Here is a 7,500-nt window from a genome sequence, read left to right on the forward strand (position 1 = left end):
GAGGCGTCGGGGTAGTGGACCCTCCCAAACACCACATGCCACGACAGGCGGCAGCCTGCGGGGTTCGGTGCTGGACTCTTCCCTGTTCGCTCGCCGCTACTGGGGGAATCCTTGTTAGTTTCTTTTCCTCCGCTTAGTAATATGCTTAAATTCAGCGGGTAGTCTCGCCTGCTCTGAGGTCGTTGTACGAGGTGTCGCACGCCACACCGCCAGCCGGCTGTGCACGCTACCGAGAAAGTACCGGTATGCGAACCGCCAGGCGACGGGCGCGCATCGCACGTTTAAGGAGACGCGGCCGGCCACACAGGCGACCACGACACTCCCACGTCTCCGAAGCGGGACAAACGCCGCGCGCTTCAGTATACGTAGCCGACCCTCAGCCAGACGTGGCCCGGGAACGGAATCCATGGACCGCAATGTGCGTTCGAAACGTCGATGTTCATGTGTCCTGCAGTTCACATGTCGACGCGCAATTTGCTGCGTTCTTCATCGACCCACGAGCCGAGTGATCCACCGTCCTGGGTGATCTTTTCCTTTTCAGTCTCCACTGTCTCTTTCAAGACAGTAGCATTTGCGGGACTGAGGCGTCTGACGGCCCCTGTTCCACTATTTTTTTGTGTCCAACGGCCTCACAGCCGATGGGCGTCGTACGGCTCCACACCGGAGCGGACAGGCACTCGGGCGAACGTCATTCAAAACCGGCGCCAGGCGCCAGGTACCGCAGGCCAGCCGCTCCAGAGCTTCAGCGCTCGTACCACACAACAACAACACTTCCGCTAGTTTTGAGAGGCACGCGTGGTTCCGCACGCGGCGCACGGCCACTGCCGTACAGGTAGCGTGTTGCGCGACACGACACGCACATCGAAAGACATGCAGTCTAGTCGGTAATGATCCTTCCGCAGGTTCACCTACGGAAACCTTGTTACGACTCTTACTTCCTCTAAATGATCAAGTTTGGTCATCTTTCCGGTAGCATCGGCAACGACAGAGTCGATGCCGCGTACCAGTCCGAAGACCTCACTAAATCATTCAATCGGTAGTAGCGACGGGCGGTGTGTACAAAGGGCAGGACGTAATCAACGCGAGCTTATGACTCGCGCTTACTGGGAATTCCTCGTTCATGGGGAACAATTGCAAGCCCCAATCCCTAGCACGAAGGAGGTTCAGCGGGTTACCCCGACCTTTCGGCCTAGGAAGACACGCTGATTCCTTCAGTGTAGCGCGCGTGCGGCCCAGAACATCTAAGGGCATCACAGACCTGTTATTGCTCAATCTCGTGCGGCTAGAAGCCGCCTGTCCCTCTAAGAAGAAAAGTAATCGCTGACAGCACGAAGGATGTCACGCGACTAGTTAGCAGGCTAGAGTCTCGTTCGTTATCGGAATTAACCAGACAAATCGCTCCACCAACTAAGAACGGCCATGCACCACCACCCACCGAATCAAGAAAGAGCTATCAATCTGTCAATCCTTCCGGTGTCCGGGCCTGGTGAGGTTTCCCGTGTTGAGTCAAATTATGCCGCAGGCTCCACTCCTGGTGGTGCCCTTCCGTCAATTCCTTTAAGTTTCAGCTTTGCAACCATACTTCCCCCGGAACCCAAAAGCTTTGGTTTCCCGGAGGCTGCCCGCCGAGTCATCGGAGGAACTGCGGCGGATCGCTGGCTGGCATCGTTTATGGTTAGAACTAGGGCGGTATCTGATCGCCTTCGAACCTCTAACTTTCGTTCTTGATTAATGAAAACATACTTGGCAAATGCTTTCGCTTCTGTTCGTCTTGCGACGATCCAAGAATTTCACCTCTAACGTCGCAATACGAATGCCCCCGCCTGTCCCTATTAATCATTACCTCGGGTTCCGAAAACCAACAAATAGAACCGAGGTCCTATTCCATTATTCCATGCACACAGTATTCAGGCGGGCTTGCCTGCTTTAAGCACTCTAATTTGTTCAAAGTAAACGTGCCGGCCCACCGAGACACTCAACAAAGAGCACCCTGGTAGGATTTAAACGGGGTCCGCCTCGGGACGCGAAAGCACCCCTTCGGCTCGCCCCACCGGCAGGACGTCCCACGATACATGCCAGTTAAACACCGACGGGCGGTGAACCAACAGCGTGGGACACAAATCCAACTACGAGCTTTTTAACCGCAACAACTTTAATATACGCTATTGGAGCTGGAATTACCGCGGCTGCTGGCACCAGACTTGCCCTCCAATAGATACTCGTTAAAGGATTTAAAGTGTACTCATTCCGATTACGGGGCCTCGGATGAGTCCCGTATCGTTATTTTTCGTCACTACCTCCCCGTGCCGGGAGTGGGTAATTTGCGCGCCTGCGGCCTTCCTTGGATGTGGTAGCCGTTTCTCAGGCTCCCTCTCCGGAATCGAACCCTGATTCCCCGTTACCCGTTACAACCATGGTAGGCGCAGAACCTACCATCGACAGTTGATAAGGCAGACATTTGAAAGATGCGTCGCCGGTACGAGGACCGTGCGATCAGCCCAAAGTTATTCAGAGTCACCAAGGCAACGGACCAGACAAGCCAATCCGATTGGTTTTGATCTAATAAAGGCGTCCCTTCCATCTCTGGTCGGGACTCTGTTTGCATGTATTAGCTCTAGAATTACCACAGTTATCCAAGTAACGTGGGTACGATCTAAGGAACCATAACTGATTTAATGAGCCATTCGCGGTTTCACCTTAATGCGGCTTGTACTGAGACATGCATGGCTTAATCTTTGAGACAAGCATATGACTACTGGCAGGATCAACCAGGGAGCTGCGTCAACTAGAGCTGAGCAGCCGGCCGCCCGGGAGTGTGTCCCGGGGCCCCGCGCGAACACGCAAGCGTCCGCTCAATTATTCTGCAAACAGGAGGAGGCCGAGCTCCCCTGCACGATACACCTCGAAACCCTCTCAGGTCCCGGCGGCGCGCAGCGCCGTCCTAGGTACTTGGTCGGTTTCGAGAGAGGCGCAATCACCCGGAGTTAGGCGAGTAGACGGTTTTAGTGCAAACACCCTTGCTCCCAACTGAGCTTGCCGCTGCCGACAGAGGCCGGGAGCGTGCTGTCGTGGCATTGCCGGCGGGAGACAACACGCGCCACCTATGGTGACCGGCAGCTCCAACGCCAGCGCCACACAAGGGCAAAGCCCCACTTGGGTGCAGAAGCGAACTCTCCCAGCACAGCGCACGCGCCAACACGTCCGCACAACTGCGATACAAACCACCTGCGAGAACCGCTGGGGCGACCGAGCAGCAGACGGCGTCGCGGCGCCGAGTGCCAGGCGGCGGCGCATCCTCAACGCACACAGTCCTCAATCAGACCAGCACACTGCAGATGTCCACCGCGCTTCGCACCGGGCTCGGCTGAACCAACTTTGGCCGCCAGGCGCCGCGTGCAGGGTGCGCCGCAGCGTAGCTGCGCCGCCTGCCGGGCCCGTCTGCTGGCGCTCCTGCCACTCGGCGCCCCCCACCAGCCGGCTGTTGCGCGTGCGCCCACGCAGCGCGCGGCCAACACGCCGGGCGGCCCCCCTTCACCGGCCGGAACAGTCCCACCAAGCCACCGCCGCGTATCGCTTCATACCCACATGGGCCTAGTCACGTGTGTGGATGTGGCGGGTACCGCTGAAACAACCGGTTAATAGCTGTACCGATCGTCGCCATTACAGATTCACCTCCAGCGTGAACAACCGCTCAACAACGGATTTCCAGTTCATTTGCGTATCTTGGGCAGTAAACGTAGATGTCCACCTACATTTGCGAATTCAACAATTCTTGCATGCCAGGATGTCATGTGTCACGACACGCTACATCAGACCACATACACACTGCGACATGTGCAGAAGAGAACACGTGGAAGGTGGCCCGCGCACGTATGCGATGTCCCTTCCGCGATCCACTGTCAACCGGCATCTGCGGCATGTCCCAGATATGGAACGCGGTCCACCAGGGTAGCACTTTGTGTGAGGCAATACGACAAAGTCGGAATACACGCGTCACTACATCAGACGGCTCACGCTGACCTGACCTGACCTGACCTGACCTGACTCACCGCACCACCACACCCAGCGACCCAGGGTGACATACAATGCGTTCGTACGTTCCTCCCACACGCCTCTACGGCGTACCACAGTGCAACCTAGCTGTTATTGGGAGACGAGACAAGTAGCATCGAGCACAACATATGGAAATTGAGATTCGACACCGTTGGGCACAGCCAGCGTACGGTCACACGTATCACACTACTTCACTCTGTACGTAACGACCGATGATCGGTACAGCGTGTGGGTTACGCGTACGACATCAGCGGACAATGGACACAGACCATACCACGACGTACACTGAGGGCGTCGACATCTGAATGCAACTGAACAGCTGCGAGGCTCATTTAACACTCAAACGCCAGACCGACCAGCTTGAGAGGACACAGACACAAAGAGAGGGACAGAGGGAGGGGGGGGGGCCGATATAGTCCTATTGCAGTACAATTGACAGTGGATAGCGGGAATATGTGGAAAGTAAGCAACACTCGCAAGACATCTACATGAGGATAACAACGACACCAGAGATTCCGAGCAGTGAACTATGTTAGGCAAAGGGACAACGTGGGTTAGGTTAAGGGACAACGTGGGTTAGGTTAAGGGACAACGTGGGTTAGGTTAAGGGACAACGTGGGTTAGGTTAAGGGACAACGTGGGTTAGGTTAAGGGACAACGTGGGTTAGGTTAAGGGACAACGTGGGTTAGGTTAAGGGACAACGTGGGTTAGGTTAAGGGACAACGTGGGTTAGGTTAAGGGACAACGTGGGTTAGGTTAAGGGACAACGTGGGTTAGGTTAAGGGACAACGTGGGTTAGGTTAAGGGGCAACTTGAGTTAGGTTAAGGGGCAACTTGAGTTAGGTTAAGGGGCAACTTGAGTTAGGTTAAGGGGCAACTTGAGTTAGGTTAAGGGGCAACTTGAGTTAGGTTAAGGGGCAAATTGAGTTAGGTTAAGGGACAACTTGAGTTAGGTTAAGGGACAACTTGAGTTAGGTTAAGGGACAACTTGAGTTAGGTTAAGGGACAACTTGAGTTAGGTTAAGGGACAACTTGAGTTAGGTTAAGGGACAACTTGAGTTAGGTTAAGGGACAACTTGAGTTAGGTTAAGGGACAACTTGAGTTAGGTTAAGGGACAACTTGAGTTAGGTTAAGGGGCAACTTGAGTTAGGTTAAGGGGCAACTTGAGTTAGGTTAAGGGGCAACTTGAGTTAGGTTAAGGGGCAACTTGAGTTAGGTTAAGGGGCAACTTGAGTTAGGTTAAGGGGCAACTTGAGTTAGGTTAAGGGGCAACTTGAGTTAGGTTAAGGGGCAACTTGAGTTAGGTTAAGGGGCAACTTGAGTTAGGTTAAGGGGCAACTTGAGTTAGGTTAAGGGGCAACTTGAGTTAGGTTAAGGGGCAACTTGAGTTAGGTTAAGGGGCAACTTGAGTTAGGTTAAGGGGCAAATTGAGTTAGGTTAAGGGGCAAATTGAGTTAGGTTAAGGGGCAAATTGAGTTAGGTTAAGGGGCAAATTGAGTTAGGTTAAGGGGCAAATTGAGTTAGGTTAAGGGGCAAATTGAGTTAGGTTAAGGGGCAAATTGAGTTAGGTTAAGGGGCAAATTGAGTTAGGTTAAGGGGCAAATTGAGTTAGGTTAAGGGGCAAATTGAGTTAGGTTAAGGGGCAAATTGAGTTAGGTTAAGGGGCAAATTGAGTTAGGTTAAGGGGCAAATTGAGTTAGGTTAAGGGGCAAATTGAGTTAGGTTAAGGGGCAAATTGAGTTAGGTTAAGGGGCAAATTGAGTTAGGTTAAGGGGCAAATTGAGTTAGGTTAAGGGATAATCTGGTACAACCACAGTTAGGTTAAGCGATAATCTGGTACATCCACAGTTAGGTTAAGCGATAATCTGGTACAGCCACAGTTAGGTTAAGCGATAATCTGGTACAGCCACAGTTAGGTTAAGCGATAATCTGGTACAGCCACAGTTAGGTTAAGCGATAATCTGGTACAGCCACAGTTAGGTTAAGCGATAATCTGGTACAGCCACAGTTAGGTTAAGCGATAATCTGGTACAGCCACAGTTAGGTTAAGCGATAATCTGGTACAGCCACAGTTAGGTTAAGCGATAATCTGGTACAGCCACAGTTAGGTTAAGCGATAATCTGGTACAGCCACAGTTAGGTTAAGCGATAATCTGGTACAGCCACAGTTAGGTTAAGCGATAATCTGGTACAGCCACAGTTAGGTTAAGCGATAATCTGGTACAGCCACAGTTAGGTTAAGCGATAATCTGGTACAGCCACAGTTAGGTTAAGCGATAATCTGGTACAGCCACAGTTAGGTTAAGCGATAATCTGGTACATCCACAGTTAGGTTAAGCGATAATCTTGGTTAAATTCGGTATTGTGTGGGAAGGGGGCAGAGAGAGTGGGGGGGGGGGGGGTGGATAGTGGTGGCAGTACGCGGATGCCTGAGTCACCGTCAGATATGTCACGTCGGTGCGATGCTTGTAGCAAGAGGCTGGCGGGTCTGTGTCTCTCTCACTTCTGCAATTTTTCATGTGGTATAACACGAGGGCGGGGGGTGATATTTGGTGCCCGTCTGTGTAGGATGTGTGTTGGTGGTGTTGGTTTATCTGAGCAATGGTAGTTGTCGGAGGAGTGGGGTATTGTGCTTTTATAGGTGGACCTACTGCTCTGGTTATCATAGTGTCGACGGTGCAATGTGGCAGAGAGGATGCACTCGACATTGTCGCATTCCAGATGTTTACGTATTGTGTGTCTCCGTTGCAGGCCGAGAGTGGTGCATGTTCGAGTGTCTGGCTGACGTGCGATTCACGTTGTGTGCCCAGTCTTACAGCACGTATAGGGACATTCGCATAAATCATCTATATGTGGCCTTGCATCATTTACTAAGCAGTGCCGTGAGACGACCGAACTATTAGGAAAGTACTGATGTACCGCATAATGTTTACCTTCCACCACACGGCGAGTATCGACTCTGCCCAGCGTTGCCACCGCAGGCAGCGGTCACCGTCACCATTGTGCGGCGGAACGGAACATCTATATCCTCAGAGGAGCACTCTTTGCCGCCGGGCGTCAGGTCTCGCGGCCTGCCGGCCAGCGCCCACGACGAACTTACTGCATGTATAGGGACAGCGGGAATTTGGCATACTTGATATAACTCTTCATGAGACGCAAGATATAGGGGTGGATTGCAACTTACGACTGCGAGAAAAGTCCGCCGTTCATCCGCCGGAGTTGCGATTTCGGCGGGGCACGTACGGTCGCGGGTGGAGCACTTGGTGCGGCGTACGCACCCGGGTTGCGGCTCCTGCGCTGAAGGGGGGTGCAGGTTTTGTGTGGGTGGGCTCGGCAAATGAGCACTGTGGGCCCCATACATGGCTTAGTCCGCGTGGCCTCCCCCAGGTGGCGGTACCGTCGTTGCACCACGTCATGTCGCGGGGCACCTACAGATGGCGCACGT

At 53.2% G+C, this 7,500-nt stretch overlaps 3 non-coding genes across 3 annotated transcripts in view; all 3 read right to left on the reverse strand.

The window, feature by feature from the left end:
- The window catches only part of LOC126327738 (large subunit ribosomal RNA), a 4,217-nt gene extending 4,035 nt beyond the window's left edge, over positions 1–182 (reverse strand). The window contains exon 1 of the ribosomal RNA XR_007561425.1: positions 1–182. This exon is cut by the window's left edge and continues 4,035 nt beyond it. This is a non-coding gene — a ribosomal RNA (large subunit ribosomal RNA).
- Positions 183–370: 188 nt separating this feature from the next.
- Positions 371–525, reverse strand: LOC126327795 (5.8S ribosomal RNA). The gene has a single exon (XR_007561477.1). It is a non-coding gene; the product is annotated as a 5.8S ribosomal RNA (ribosomal RNA).
- A 360-nt stretch (positions 526–885) lies between these two features.
- LOC126327734 (small subunit ribosomal RNA) lies at positions 886–2,775 on the reverse strand. The gene has a single exon (XR_007561421.1). It is a non-coding gene; the product is annotated as a small subunit ribosomal RNA (ribosomal RNA).
- Between the last annotated feature and the right edge of the window lie 4,725 nt (positions 2,776–7,500).

The sequence above is a fragment of the Schistocerca gregaria genome, unplaced genomic scaffold (assembly GCF_023897955.1).
Source record: "Schistocerca gregaria isolate iqSchGreg1 unplaced genomic scaffold, iqSchGreg1.2 ptg001059l, whole genome shotgun sequence".
NCBI classification, from domain to species: Eukaryota; Metazoa; Arthropoda; class Insecta; order Orthoptera; family Acrididae; genus Schistocerca; species Schistocerca gregaria.